The 16,498-nt window shown below is 43.2% G+C and overlaps 1 protein-coding gene and 1 long non-coding RNA gene across 3 annotated transcripts in view; one reads left to right on the top strand and one right to left on the bottom strand.

The window, feature by feature from the left end:
• Window positions 1–16,498, top strand: part of LOC146835267 (peroxiredoxin-like) — a 559,426-nt gene that overhangs the window by 69,774 nt on the left and 473,154 nt on the right. The window contains exon 3 of the mRNA XM_085602856.1: window positions 6,279–6,339. The gene's annotated coding sequence lies outside the window, so the exon portion shown is untranslated. The remainder of the gene's footprint in view (window positions 1–6,278; window positions 6,340–16,498) is intronic.
• LOC146835269 (uncharacterized) overlaps window positions 1–16,498 on the bottom strand; it is a 92,184-nt gene that overhangs the window by 8,583 nt on the left and 67,103 nt on the right. The window contains exon 4 of one of the 2 annotated variants that reach the window (XR_014960705.1): window positions 13,705–14,255. The exons of the other annotated variant lie outside the window; for it this stretch is intronic. This is a non-coding gene — a long non-coding RNA (uncharacterized LOC146835269). Of the gene's footprint in view, window positions 1–13,704; window positions 14,256–16,498 lie in introns of those variants that run through there. 2 annotated transcript variants of the gene reach the window in all.

Raw genomic sequence — 16,498 nt, 5'->3', positions numbered from 1 at the left:
TTTCTAAGAAAAGAGTGAGTCTTGCTAATCAATAATTGGCAAAAATCTCCCATAAAGAGAAATAAATGCATAAGACAAATAAATCTTTTCAAAACTAATTAATTAGTCAAAGCATGAACTTAAAAGTTTTAGCATCTAAATCTAAACCTGTTCTATCCAGCTCCACTCTCTGCCCTGGTCTGATCAAATCTGAGAGATGTTGCTCCTGAAAATGCCCCTCCTTCACAGACCACAGAGGAATGTGATCTGCCTTGCCAAAGATATGACGCGCAAGGACTCTCTGAAAAATATGAACAAAGGCACCCCCCTTCCCTCTGTCTCTCCTCGGATGCAATCTCCACCCAGGCTGCACCCGCGACGATCACATACCTAACCCATATGAAGTCTGGCCTCATCTGCTCCTTCTCAAAAGCTCACACGCCGCCTAAAGCCTAACACGCCTCCAAAGAGGTCATTATTTATACTCTAATTCTTGGCAGACTACACAAATAATGTTTCAAATTTAGAAAAAATCGCACTGTGATTGGTTACCATAGATGACTAGAGGGTCTCACCATCCTGTTCTCATTGCAAATTCCAAACCAAATCGGTTTTAACAAAGGAATCGTTAATGATTAACAAAATTATATGTTTTAGCAACATTTACTAGGAAAAAATGTTTCAGTCTGTTTCCTCCTTCCTGTCACATCGCACGCAGGAAGGGCACATTCCACAAACCTTGGTACATTGGCAGGATAACAGGAATGTGCAGTTCACAGTAGCCTTGACTCCTTCGTGCCTTTACTTGAGGCACTTGGCAGTTCTGCGCATGCGTTTTTCAGCACAAATTCTCAGCCATGCTGGATTCTTAGGCAGCCATTTAATGGTGGGCCCATAAACAAAATAAACACAAAAGAGTATTAATATATGAAAATAAACCCATTACGTTTTTCCACCCCCATACTGGTACCCTGTATAAATGATTACCTAGCAAAAGCTATTAGTTTAAAGCAGCTTTTCTATTCATTTGTGCACAGCATGCAAAAATGTGCACTGTACAACATAGAATAATTATGCACTAGTGTAAATTTTCAAAGGGCACACATTTAACACATACTCATAGCAACATGCGCTAATGTTTTAGATAAATGCGTTTGCGCCCGTGTAGTGATGGTGAATGGTTAATTAATACACATAAAAAAGATGTGTTATGAACTGACTATACATGTCTAAATATGCAACAAAGCCAAAGTCTCTTAAAACAGGAACAGAGAGTGTAGATTACAAGGAAAAAGGAGCTGGGAAGAAAGAACACATTCCATGATTATCTTCAAAGCTAAAAAAGGCCACTGAAATTACGAGTTTTCTCTACACTGCAAAAACACATGTTAATTCAGCACAAGCGTTTCAGACTGACTAGGCCTCATTTCATGTCTTTCACTTTGCATGCGCCAAAGTGCCACTTTTAAAAATCATTTGACTAGGCCTCGTTTCATATTTCATGTGCCGTGTGTTTTCCACTTGCACCAAAATCTGTGTCATTTTAAATGCAGTCTGTCTGAAGCACAAAAATAAAGCAATGCCTGACTCTAGATGGAATGTGAGCCACATCACAAGTTGTGATAGCGACTTTCTGAATGCAGTTCATGTTGGGAACGCCTACTCTTGCATATAATTAGCGATATTTATCGCTGCGTTTCAAGATAGGCTGCTATCGCAGGTTAACATACGCTAATGCATGTTAGCCTGGCCTTGTTGATAGTCCGTTAAAAAATGTGCCGCTTTAGCGCCAGAAAGGGGCGCTAAAGTCGCAATAACATGCTTGATAATGTGCCCCTTTATGTTTTAAATCTCTGTGTTTTACATCAGATCTTTGCAGATTCGGGAGCTCTGTTGTTACACAATAGGGCTTTCCTGGAAGTCCGCGTCTCAGAACATACTCGCTCTCCCATTGGGTGTCATCTTTGTCACGTGACATCCTCAAGACCTATCCCTATTCTCATAGGCAGCTGAAACCAGCTAGGACTGCTCCATGTTGACTGTGAAGCCTGGGCGGCCCTGAGACCATTGCCTGGCAGACACGTGACGTTAATCCCAATAAAAGTAGGTTTTTTTCAGTTTTATAGTTGCTTCTCAGTTACATGGTTTGATATAACTGTAAATATTAAGGGGCAGATTTACAAGCCCCTTGTAACACTTTTGCTCCGCCGATGCATCACTTTTGTGACGCAGCGGCGGCGTAAAAATGCAGGCACTTTACAACATGACTCATCTAGGGAGATGTAAAGCCCTGCGTCACATTTTACAGGCGTCAGGTATAATGTATGCAGGGTGGGTATTCTTGTAAAAGAGATGCAGTGAAATCTACAAGATTTCAGTGCTTCACTTCTAGGACGCCACTGCATCAGAACCTTACACCTGCTTGAAGCAGGCATAAGGAGTTCTCTTAGGAATGTACGCACGTATAGAAGTACACATGCCCTCTTCTTTTCCAAAGTCTTTGCCACTGAGGCAAAGCCAAGCAAGAAGAAAACAAGCACTCATCGGCTGTATTGCATGTAGGGACTGCGTGTGTGCCGTTGCTTGCTTCCACGGCAATACTCAAGGGGAGTCAACTTTTATAAAAAGGTGGGACATGCACAAACCATTAGCCAATTGGAGGCTACGATTTTTAAATGACACATTAAAAAGCTAATGCAAGGCGAGGGAGAAGTCAGACTCCACAAAACAGATACAATAGAACGCCTAAGAGCGCAAGCGCTATATAGGCTCGACCTAAAAATGGCACCCACACCACTTCCACATAACCCTAAAAACTAGGCCGGGCCGGAAATTTCCGTTCTGCTCACGTAAGTTGCGAAGTTTTGGCATTTCCGCGGAGAAAGTGGAGATGTCGAAACTTCCGCGATCCGCTGCGAAAGGAGAAGTATTTTCTTGTTCGCGCTTTAAAAATGCGTTCTCACGCACACGGTAGTGACTTACCGGATCTCTGAATTCGCCAACACGTTTTCCTATCCGTTCGCGTGCACCACGAGATGTTGGATTGTTGGTAGCCGGTCGCGCTATCCCGCGAGAGTCTGCGATCGCGAACACGTCATTCGACCCGGAACGGGAAATAAGCATCGCTAGCAAGATGGCCGCACCCATTAGTGACCGAATGGGCAAGTTAGAGATATATTTCCCTGTGTGCATGCAAAAACACATCGCGAACAGGCGGGAAAAGCAATCTCTGCGTCTTCGCGAAAGTTCTGCGTGCTCGCGGAGATTTAGAGCAATTTCGTGATAATTTGCGTAGGGCAACTACGCAAATTCCACCCACCCTACTAAAAACCCATTATGACCCCGCCCTGATTCCCCTGACCAATCAGAGCAGACCCTCGCCCTTGAACCCTAGCACCCGCCCGAAAACCCCCTCCCAAAACCCCCATTATTTCACGAATTAAGCACTGAAGAAAAGCATTAAAACACAGGCAATTCCAGAAGGGACAGATAGGGAAGCTTGGAAAGTTAGAACAGCGGCACAATCATTTATATGTTCAAGTAAACATATTTTACTGATGCATATTAGAAAAAAATGACAGCTTAAGCAGTGTTAACAGATGGTTGTCATAGTTCATAAACATCTAATGTTATCAATGTTTATGTTTTTACTACAAAAAGATGTGTTTTGAAACAAACCAGGTTATGTGCAACACCAATTAAATTATGTATTTTTGTCAAAACAAGCCAGAAGCGTTGGTTGGGCCAGCTCCACCTCTGCACAGTGTTCCTACGTAAACCCTGTGCATACAAATGAAATGATACTGGTGTGCAGTGTCCTTAAATATTGTTGAGCCCCTTAAATACAGCCTTCGGGAAGCCAATCTGTGATTTACATAATTAATGTAATTTATATGAATTGTAATGGTACACAAGTTAGTGACAGGGAAGGCTGAAAGGCTGTGGCAGCAGGACTCAGTCACATAGGGGCATAGTATCAAAATGTCAAGCAATGCAGTGCAGAAAGACATCTTGCTGTGCTACTTTGAATGAAAGGGAAAGGGCGCCGTATTTAACAATATATGGTGCATTCCTGTCCTCTCCTTGTGCTGGTGCTACTTAACGAAAACGCAGGCACTCGTGCACCATGGTGCAAGGGTGTCTGTGTTGCTGGCAGGATTGTTTTTGTGTAGGAAGGTACACCTTCCTGCACAACAACAATTCTTTGCGGGTTTTCCTCTTTCTACATGTCTTGCACAATGCCGCACACATTGCAATGGGAGAAGACGAGGAGAAATAAAGATATTTCTCCTCGTTACGCCTCCCCTGGGTAGGTGTAGCATTTATTGCATCCTAGATCTACCACTTATGGTGAATCTGTGAACGTGCCAAATTCCATGAGTGGTTGCGTGGTGAAAGGGCGAAGCAAGCTTTGATAAATATGGCCCATAGGCTGCAGTTACAAGTGCTTCCATGCAGCATGCACCCAGCCTACTGCATTATTTTACTGACTGTCTCTTGGTCCCAGGCTTCAAAGCTTACAGCCATGGCAGAGGTAGTCTTCAGTTTCTGCTTCCATCATAGCATGTGCAGGACAGGTCCGTTTATATGCACTGATGGACAGCCAAGCACCTATGGTGCCCCCTGGTGGGATGGCAAACACATACACCACCAACTTGTCGCTTTGCCATGTACTGTTTCTGATGCGAGCTACAATTGGTTCTGTTGGGTTTCACAATTGCTTTGTAACAATAGTAATTCGTATTCAATTTCATCAGACAAAAGGAATCAAAGATACACCACAGAGTATACTTATACCAACATACATATATTATGTGAACTTATTACCATAAATATGGCTGCTATAAAATCAAATTCATAACAAAAAATATATATAGAAAACGTTTATAGACAAACCAAAATTTTTTGTGACATAAATAGTGACAGACAAGTGCAACACAAATCACATTTCACAACAACATAAAGGGCTTTTCGAAATTCATGTGTCTGTTTTGGTACACCACATTCGCTCATTCTTGTCCCTGTTTTTCCATAGACTGTCTATATGCTTTTCCGCCAGTCCTGGTGAAGACCCTCTGTGATGTTTTTACAATAACACATTCATCCTGGGTCTAAACGGCAACGTACATCTAGTTCACGTCTTGAGCCACTCCCCCATCTAAACAATTGTGAAACTATTATAGGGAGGGAGTTGAACCACAATGAAATCTAAAAAAAGACGGAACACCATGAATTTCGTGACGCCATTTATGTTGTTGTGAAATGTGATTTGTGTTGCACATGTCTGTCACTATCTAAGTCACAATTTTTGGGTTTGTCTAAAATCATTTTCTCTCTATGGGGCAGATTTACGTTCCCTGGCTCATCCCTGCAAATCAGCAAGGATGCACCAGGGAAGATGCGTCACGCAAGTTTGCCCTTGCGCTACAGCTGATGCGCCGCATTTACAATGCGGTGCATCGTGGCGCAAGGATAAGCAGATGCGTGACGCATCGCCCGGTGTAATGTTGGCGCAGTGCTGAAGTTGTGTCGCAAGCGCGACGCAACTCCAGCACTGTTCCAACCTGCCCTATCCCGAACATGGTGTGTCACACCTTACGCCTGCTTGAAGCAGGCATAAGGATTTGACGCACCAGCGTCAGAAAAGTGACTGCGTGAAATCTTGTAGATTTCACTGCGGCACTTTTCCGAGGCATTCCTGCGTCGGAACGCCCCCATCTGCGCTTGAACGCCCACATGAAACCTGACGCAGGTTTCATGTGACGCAGGGCTTTACAATGTGACGCATCTCCCTAGATGTGTCACGTTGTAAATGGGGCGCAACGTGGCGCATGGTTTATGCCGCCGCTGCGTCACAAAAGTGTAGCACGCATCTCCTATACTCAGGTTCTGAGGGACACAGGGTTGACCCATTACATGTAATAATGTACTGTTTCTGGGCACGGAAACAAATATTTTAGAATGAGGCACAAACATTGAATTTCACCTAGGTCGCCAAAGCTCTCTGGGATGAAGTGTCTCACTGGCACATTATGTGGATTCACAGGACACCTCTCCAATAAAATGCATACTTGACAACTTTCCACCCATACACACAATAAATGCTGTCAAAGTCTTTTGAGAGTTGACCAATGAGGAGGTAGCCGATGCTTCACCTGAATGACACCTATGGATAGAGTGAGATTAGACAGATTTCAGTATGGAAAATGCCAATTTCTCATATTTTGAAAATGTCCTGCTGGTTTTGGACATTTTTGTAATTTCTCACTATCTCTCTGTTTCTGCTTCAATTGTTACAGAAGCTCCAGAAAGAAGGGAGGACTGCCCCTTACCATGAAGCAGGATGCAGGTTCGATGAAGGTGGGTAACCTCACTCCTGCTACTGGCTGAGCTACTCGTCTAACCTGTAGGCCGCACAGAGTTTTGGACACCTACAGACTGAGGGGCTGATTTATTTGTAGGCGAACGGCCAATGGGTCTGCCATGGGACAGAGTATATAACCATGTCCCCATGGTGGAGAGGTCGCCCACCTAATTTAAAAATGACCGCCAAGCAAGCGATCATTGATAAAGGCAATTCTCAGGATTGTTTTTGTACAGTAAGATTCCCTTCCTGCACAAAAACAGTCCTACTTACAACACAGGCCCGTGCACCATGGTGCAAGGGTGCCTCTGTTGGCGCTAGGGTTGTCAAAATAGCACCAGCAGAGGGGGAAAAGTCCTGAATGCTCCATATTCCTTAAATAAGGCGCATACCTGCCCTTTTCCAGTGATTCAGTACAGCGCAGCAAGGTGATTTACTGCGCCACTATCCCAAAAAGATGCCCCCATATGCTTTTACGCTGTTAAATTACTGCAGGTTTGACCAGCCAAGTTAACGAAGGTTGTGGAATTTAAGGCATCTGATGATTATCAGATGCATTAAATACCTTCAAACTTGTAATTCTTACCCATGCATATGCAGGCCCTAAGTACTGATGTCATTGTTTTCATGGTTGCCCAAGAGCATCTGCTGAAGAGATCACTAGCGTAGCCAGTGTGTCATGGGCCCTAGTGCAAGGAAGGAAATAGGCCCCCTGGCTACTGTTTGAAATATGAAACACAGCCCTCTGGTCCGGTGCCACTGCACTTGCTGCACCAAAGGAAGCTAGACCTCTAAAAGAGCTGCTGGTCAGGTATTTGGACACTTGCGCATAACTCTGAACACTATTTGTAGGGACACTGAGGGCCTCATTTATGGGGAATTGGCATAGGGCAGCGCTGCAAGTCTGCTTGCTGCACCGCCATCCGCCAATGTGAAAGGTCAGGAATGCATCGTATTAATGACATATGGTGCATGAGTGTCCTTTCCCCTGTGCTGGTGGACAATTTGCTGCCTAGCGTCAACATAGTCACCCTTGCATCATGGTGCAAGGGTGTCTGTGTTGCATACAAGATTGTCTTTGTGCAGTAAGATGTACCTTCCTGCACAAAAACAATCCCAAGAGTTGGTTGCCTCTGTCTATGTGTGCTGCAGAATGCAGCATGGATGGAATTTGGAAGAAGCCTTTGCAATGCAAAAGGTCTCGCAATTACGCGAGTTTGAGCTATTGGCATTGTAAATAACAATGCCTTTTATTTATGTTTTGGTTTTTAAAACTTAATTAAAAGGCATTGTCATTTACAATGCTAATAGCTTAAACCAGCTTAAATGCGAGACCTATAGCATGGCAAATCTATTGTACATAATTGTGGCCAATTTATCCTCAAGCACATTTCTGTCAAGATATTTTCCTCGAGTATTTTACTTACCAACTGAAACAGCCCCTTGAGTTCAAAATACCACATAATTAAAATAAATTAAAGTACTCCGAGTATTTCTGAAATCTGGGTTGGGAGCCAGATCTTTGGGTGGTTTGAAGTCTGCTGTCTAGGCTTAGGAAAGTGATGGTTTGTGTTTTGCAAGTCCTCCAGTGCATCACCCACGAGCTCTGCTCAATGAGGAGCATAGGGGCCCGTTACGATGTCGGTCGGATTTCTTCCGGCCGCCACCATCGCAGAGATTGGGTCCGACTGCCATGCGTGCAGCGGCCCCGCCAGTTGTTTTATGATGGGCCCGCCGCAGCGGTCGGATTCTGCAGCTGTACCATTGTGGCGGGCGGTGCTGCTAGCACCGCTGTGTCGCGAAAACAAGCATGTTGTGCATTTCACTGCACTATGTGGCAGGCACTGCACTGTGCCTACCACTTGGTGCAGTGAAATGTAGGGGGGTATCATGCATACCCCCAGTGCACCCACACCCAGCCAAACACAATCCCAGCCAGCCTTTATATAGCGGAGAGACCGCCGTAGAAAACCTGGCCTCCGCGCGCATCCTGATCTTGAATGTGTACTCCTTGTATTGCCACAAAACTGACTTCTTCTGTATGAAGTTTTAATCATGTCTTCGCCGTCAAGTTCACTTTTGCTTGTTTGCTAATTGTTACAGGAAATACTTTACGCCCTAGGAGAAATGGGTCTAATGTGGCCCACTACCAGGTCCCTGATCTTGACTGTGCACTCCTTGTGATGTCACTTTCCTGACTTCTATTGTATGAAGTTTATCCAGGCTCTCTCTGTATGTACATATATATATATACAAAACAATAGGGCAACCCAATAAACCCCAAGGATTTGGGTATAATGTAATTCCAAACAATATGTAAACCTTGAGGATTTACTTCATTAATATTTCTTAGTCCTATAGTCACCTTAGTGAACTTAATTTCAAAAAGAACCTAGAGGTAAACAGTAATTATCACAGTTCCTTATTTATTCATTTTTTGAATTCTTTTTTTAAATTTTCAATGGAGCAAAAATTCGTATGTACAGAAAGAAAAAAATCAATTTTCATTTATACACTGGCAACAAAAGACTACTGTCAGTTCAATACACATAGAAAACAGTAGTTATTGACACTTTTACAATAATGAACCATCCACAGTTTGGTCATGTATCAAGAAAACTCTTGTTTCAATATTTGTAGTATCAAAGCACATCAGATGGGTACTTGTTTACACCAAATAAGTGTCACAGCGTCGACGTTTCGGTCTCCTATTAGAAAATGTTAATCAACGAGACCATCTTCAGGACCAAAGTTGCGCCATGTATCTGTTATAAACAAATGTATTACATTACTTAACTCATTAATACAATTATACATCTAAGTTCTATATATTGGTATTGCCTATACAATGAAGGAAAACAGGTGTATCCAAGGGTAAAAACCAATCTAGTGAACAAGATCCCAAACACCATAAAGTATATAACCAACATTTAAAATCTCCAAGCCACAACTCCATAAGTCAAGCCAGTGCGTGAAATCTAACCACTAATTAATATATCTCACGTAGCGTGACCCTCACCACTTTGTGAACCTAGTCATCATGTTAATGTGGTGGAAATGTGCCACTTACTATATAGAGACCATAGGCTGATCAAGGTCTATTGAATCAATTCTTCCGCAGTCTTCAAATGAAGAGATTGGTTTCTAAAAATGTATACAAAACGCCGCAAATCAAAAAACTAACACAAACATATTAAAAACTTTCCATAAGTGCATTGTTTCAAACAAACAAAGTATAGCATAACAAGAATGCCTCTCAGCCACTACTTACAGGAAACGCCCCCTATCGTCGGCGTTGTATGAGTCCTTATTCTGTGAACAAACAGACACCCGCCTAATCAGTAAACGTCAATGTATTGTCTATAGTCTCTTTCTCAATCGAATTAGCGATCCATCATACTTTCGTGACTTACTATTTAGCAGAAGTCCACAGCTATTCTCCTTCCATTACGCGTCTCGCCAAAAAGTCCGAGCAAGAATGCTGGGGCGACGCGAACCTAAATAATGGCGTGGTCTCAGACGTCATTAGTACGTGGTAAATAGGTCGGCCATCTTTGAGTGTAGTACATGCGACGAACTACCCTGATATCCAGCTGGCTTCCAGATACGTCACAACCAGTGACAACCAAATCATAACAAAATAAACCGCCTAATTACAGGCGTCCATCTGTCTTACGAAAATCCATTAAATTTAGTTATACCACAACTGTTGCGAAGTCACTTATGCGGGACCATGTCTAAACCATCTTATTACAGGTGAAAGACTATCGGCCATTTTAAGGTGGGCATATTTGCACTAGAGACAAAGTTCCAACCTACTGCCACCACATTTATATCTCCCTGAAGCTGGAGTAGTAGGAGAGCAGGTCAAAAAGCCACAAGTCAAAGCACACGACCTGGCTAATACTCTCCATGTAAGCCAGGAAGCCACTTAAACCCACAAGTGTAGATGACTTTATCAGCAGTATGAATCAGATACTATCATTATAGAACTCTAAGGTAGTATGTAGTCCTACAACATCAGAGACAACCAAATGGTGATCATATAGCTTACAGTGTTGCTAAAGTTTGCCATTCGATAAAGGAATTTAATCCCCTTTCCACCGTTTTAACTAGCCAAATCCACCTGTTTTCCTTCAGAGTCAATAGGCGTTCAACATTCTGTCGCCTTTTTGTGTTCTTAACAGTCTCTAGTACAAACCATTTCATTTCAGTAGGGTTGTGTTCTTTTTCCACGTAATGCTCTACCATAGGTGCGGTAATGATTCCACATCTAATACGCGATTGGTGTTGTATTATACGCTTTTTGACTTCTTGTGTTGTTTTCCCTATATAGTATAGGCCACAGGGGCATTCTATACAATATATGACATTTCTTGTCAGACAGTTTGTATGTTGGCGTATTGTCCACTTAATTCCATTCAAGACACAGGATTTTACTACTGAAGTCGTTGGGCAGGCTATGCAATGCCCACATGGGTAGTGACCAGTTATGGGTGCTAGCCCCCACAGGTTTGTTAGTGTAGTCGGAGCAGGTTCTTTGTATGCTTTTACGAGTGAGTCCCTTAGATTCTTTGCTCTTTTGAACGCAAACCGCGGTCTCGAGAGCTGTGGTTCCGCTTTCTGTACCAAATGCCAGTTTTTTGACACAATCTTTTTGATGGAATTAGACTCAGTGCCAAATGTCATGAAACAGGTAATGATTTCAGATGTGGGAGCACGTTGGTCCTTACTCTGTAGGAGTGCCTCCCGATCATAATACCACGCCCTTTTGAGTGAACGTTTTACCAGCCTGTCTGGGTAGCCTCTCATCCCCAGTTTTGTCTGTAAGATTTTGGCCTCTCTGAAATAATCCTCCCGTCTGGTACAGTTCCGTTTAATACGAAGGAACTGGCCAGACGGGAGGTTATCCCGTAGGTTCCGTGGGTGGTGACTAGTGTATTCAAGCAATGTGTTTCTTGCTGTCGGTTTTGTGAACAGACTAGTGGCTAATACTCCTTCGTCATTCCAAATTTTTAGATCCAGAAAATTAATATACTGGTCATCAGAGTCTAAGGTAAATTTGAGATGATTACTTTGTTCATTAAGCCATACATGGAACTCATGTAGTCTCGAAGTAGGCCCCTCCCAAATCATAAAAACATCATCGATATATCGAAGATATTTTTTAATTTCATTTTTGAAGGGGTTGTTGTTGTAGATTACCTCTTCTTCAAAGGCAGCCACATACAAGTTCGCTATATCAGGAGCAAAAATTGCTCCCATAGCGACTCCCTTTACTTGGCCATAGAAGTCGCCATTGAACAGAAAATAATTTTGTTCCAAGGCAATCTTTGCACATTCGATAATGAAGTCAGATGGTACCTGATGGGGACGTGGCCTCCTTTCTAATGTCACATGAATTACTTCTAGGGCCTCTCTTTGCAGAATACTTGTATACAAGCTTTCTATGTCCATCGTGACTAGAATATTATGCTGCTTGTTAAAAGGTTGACCTTCTACTGCTGTGATCACATGTGTGCTGTCTCTAGTGTAAGATTGTGTTAACATTACAAAAGGTTTTATGAAGAAATCAACATATTCAGCTAGTGGTTGTAAAATGGATTGGCAACCAGCCACAATTGGTCTTCCGGGGGGTTTTTTGTCGTCCTTATGTATCTTAGGTAGCGTGTAAAACGCAGGTATGGAGAAGTCATTTTTGTTAAGATAAGCAAATTCTTTTTGGCTCAACCATAGGTTGTCCAGTCCATTTCTCTCTGTATGTACAGCGGTCTGATACCCGCAAGGGTCATGTTCGCGCTCTATAAAACTTTCTAAATAAATCCTAATCCAGACGGCGGAAAAAGGGAGGCACCGGCACAAAAGCGGCGGATGGATTTTTACACGGCCGCGGTCACCACCGCCATCATAATCTGACCGGTGGTGGCGAATCCGCCCATCATCAGAATAGGCCCCATAATGCCGTGCCAGACGTCACAAATGGGGCGGAGCACTAGCATATGTGTCAGTAGCAGCAGGGATGCCTGGCAGTGAAGTTGTGCTCAGAGTTAGTGCAACACTAAGTCCAGAGCCACTGGAATTGTATGATTATGCGGCCGCAGCGATTTTCATATAATTATCGATTTGCCACATAATCCATCGTCTACTGCATAGTATGCAGATTTCAACAAAAAATAGTTTCGAGCTCAAACGGTTCAAAAGTTATTTAAAACACAGGGGCATATTATCAAGCCAGGCGATAAAATTATCGCCGCTTTAGTGGCAGAAAACTGCCGCTAAAATGGCAATAATGGGCTTGATAATATGCTCTATGGAATTCCAATTGAAGCCCATGTTAGATGTGAAGGACATCTAACATGGGATTCTATTGGAATTCCATAGAGCATATTATCAAGCCCATTATCGCCGTTTTAGCGGCAGTTTTCTGCCACTAAAGCGGCGATAGTTTTATCGCCCAGCTTGATAATATGCTCCATAGTGACTGGTGTTGCTGCTCGGGGAAGATCCATTGTAAAGGTTGACTGGTCATAATTCTGTAACTTATGCCTGTGTGTGGGTGTTAAAGTGGTACTAAGTAGCAAAGTGCCCAGACAGTGTTAACAAGTTTAGGAATGGCAAAATAATGAAGATATACTTTCTCAAAATGTGCTGCATAATATGCCTTTGCTTGCCACATAATTTATCCAACCCTGCTGCATAATTTGGGCCTCTCCTGCTGCATAATTCCAATGGCCCGGACTAAGGCCACTGAAAATAGCTGACTTACGGCCTGCATAAACAAATGACCCCAAAAGGGGGCCATATGACAATTTTGTCCTCAAAAGCCCTTGTTAGGGAGAAATGGCCACTCAAACAGAAAAATGTTATTTTGCGCTGGTCTCCGCAGATGAGTACAGCATGATTGTTTGTGCTGCTCTCAACAAGGCAGCTTTTATAGTCTGTATATGACATAAATACGATGCCGGCTGCCTAAAATATGCGGCAGATTAAGGGACCATGCGCTACTGCTACAACACTGAATCAGTGAACACTCTTTTACAAGATAAGCAAACCTTCAAAATACTGGTTTGTAAACATCTGCAACCCTAGCGAGCGACGCACAGTGCACGGGCACAGATGAACATGTTATGCACACTGTAAATGTAGGTCTCTCTGAGATGCCTACAAATTTGCAACCTCCTGCACATTAAAAACCAAAGCCCAAGTGACTTAAACCACAAAACTGCACTGCTGATGAGGACGTTTGAAACCACAAGGGCACAGCGTGTCCTGCTGGCAAGCTGCTGCAAGGAAAGGAAGCAAGGTTCAAATGTGCCGCCACCAGCTTATTGTTCTGAACTTCAAAAATCAGATAGACATTGTTCAAGAATTCACAAACCTTTTATTGTATACCGTGACTATTTCTGTAAGAAATCAAATGGAGGACGTAAGCCTCAAATGATGTCACATCTGTGTGACCATGTGTCTTTATGAATACACCATTTCTACAACAATCGCTTACACAGGAACATGGCATTATGCCAGAATGGTCACATAGAAAAAAACATGAGGATTCATCTGCAGTGAGTGAAAGTCCTCTCGCTCGCTCCATGCGCCCCGAGCGTCACAGGAAAGGAAGAGAGCGTGGAGCCGGGACACCTCGCTCTGGGTGGCCTACGCCATTGGCCGGGCTCAATAAACAAAGAGTACACGAACTGTGTAACATCCAAGTAAAGGGCCCAGTAGCCATGGGAGGATACTAATGACGACATGGCTGTACTAAGGTGGGACTAACAAGCCTCATAACGAATCAGAAGACAGCATTTACAAAGGACAAACACACGAGGCAATGGTGAGTGGGCGAAGCTTCTCTCCATACTGAACTACCACAGATCTTCGCAGAGCAGCGGTTGCGCACTGGCTCACGCTCGACCTAAAAAAAGAGGAGAAATACAAAATTTAAAAATCTCCTTGTTACGCCTGTTCTGGGGACGCATAAGGTTGTGGCGCTGTCCCAGGTTTGCGTAATGAAGGAAATCTAGGGCAGTGTCTAAATCTATGGATGCTGCGTGGGAAAACTCACTGCAGCGCCCATGGACCGTGTCCTTGATGCGGAATAAGGCAAGGCCGCGACTTGCGCTGCTTTGTCGTACTCCATATGTCTGAGGGCATGCAAAGCCACGCAAAGTGACCTCTCCGGAGCCTCAGAAAAGTGGCCCCCTGTCAGCACAAACCTCTTATAAATAAGCCCCTGAATGTGGGATGCCTACTGTGCCCCGACCACACAGGCTGCAAACGAAGCACTGATTTCCCTATTATTATTTTTTATACTGCGTGTATCATAATTGCTAGTAAAAACAATATTTTATCCTTTATACATTAAAGTCTGATTACAAGAAAGTGTCATTAATAATCCTTTCAGTAGATCACATAAAATGCCAGCTTTTACTTGTGTAAACCGCAACCTGACCTCTAGCGACGAAGAGGAGCCTTACAACTCCCACCGGTCTACCTTGAATTACATGATATACGGTAATTTTTTTCATTTTAAAACCCGTAGTTTTCCATTGGCGGGTGTTTACAAAACGAAATCGACTCATAAAATTTAGAGATGTATTCGTAAAAACTGGTTATTCCTCCGAACATCGCTAATCTTATCAACTCTCTGACGCGCTACAGTCACGACAAGTTCTTTTAATTATCACTTTGACATAGATCTCGCGCGCTTAGAGATCTTCCAAAAATAGCTAGGGAACTTCGCACGTCATCGCCACACGAAGTGCGCATGACCTAGCGAAGCAATCTCCTTCGAAATTACAGATAGTGTGCAAGCTTCGGCCTTTTGAAGTTATAAAAAAAATGATACATATATAATAGGGCACCTTTGAACTGTAATCCGTTGCCTCCGTTTTATTATCATAATATACACACAACTTTAGTTACTCCTTCTAGTGCCATGTAAATGATTGTAATTACCCCGTATGGCTGACAATTTTTTTTATTTAAATGCAGTGGCTTCTGGGTATTCAGATTGCCCGATGCGTACTTTTGTAGCCAGACAGCCTGCCAGTGCCCTCTAGTAACAAGCACCGGTAATGCATCGGAAACTCCTACGGATGAATAAAACAGTTTTAAGTCGAGCCTACAGCAGCGAGCGAAGGCATCGTGTATCCAGGGTATGGAGATTCAGCACGCCCATCGCTTTTGTTTCATAACGTTTTTATTAGCATTTAGAAAGGACATATAGTGCATTACAAGATACAACAGCCTGTATATGGCTTTTGATTGGCTTCTTCGGTGTGTTTTTCAAAAATCCTTTATTTTCATTGGCTTACAGCTGTCCCACCTTCTGCTGGTTTAGTGACGCTTTGGCGACTGGCCCTGTTTCATGCATTATTATTATAATTGTTTTTATTTTAATGCAGATTTATATAGCGCGACTCGACCACAAGGTATTGGAGCGCTTTAAATGAGCACTGGTTTTGTTATAAAAGGACACATTCAAGTACGGGGAGATAAAGGTGCATATTATCAAGACAGGCGATAAAAGTATCGCCGCTTTAGCGGCAGAAAACTGCTGCTAAAGCGGTGATAATGGGCTTGATAATATGCTCTATGGAATTCCAATTGAAGCTCAGTTTAGACGTCCTGCACATCTAACATGGGCTTCAAATGGAATTCCATACAGCATATTATCAAGCCCATTATTGCCGTTTTAGCGGCAGTTTTCTGCCGCTAAAGCGGCGATAATTTTATCGCCTGTCTTGATAATATGCCCCTAAGTTTTTTGCCCAGAATCACAGGATGTGGAGCCGACCCCGAAGCTCGAACCTTGGTTTCCAGCATTTTTGTGTCACAGCGGCGGCGTAAAAATGCAAGCAATTTACAACATGACGCATCTAGGGAGATGTAAAGCCCTGCGCCACATTTTACCCGCGTCAGGTATAATGTATGCAGGGTGTGTATTCCCACGCAAGAAAGGCTTGTAAAAGAGACGCAGTGAAATCAACAAGATTTCACTGTTTCACTTCTAGGACGCCACTGCGTCAGAACCTTACACCAGCTTGAAGCAGGCATAAGGAGTGACGCAGTGTAGTGGGAATAGGCCTCAAATGCATTTCTGGAGTTGCGTGCTGCTTGTGACATGATTACAGCAATGCGTGACTTTTGCCCTAA

Source organism: Triturus cristatus, chromosome 4_2 (assembly GCF_964204655.1).
Source record: "Triturus cristatus chromosome 4_2, aTriCri1.1, whole genome shotgun sequence".
Classification (NCBI taxonomy): domain Eukaryota; kingdom Metazoa; phylum Chordata; class Amphibia; order Caudata; family Salamandridae; genus Triturus; species Triturus cristatus.
Note: the sequence above shows the minus strand (reverse complement) of the source record. Positions and strands in the feature narration are given on the sequence as shown.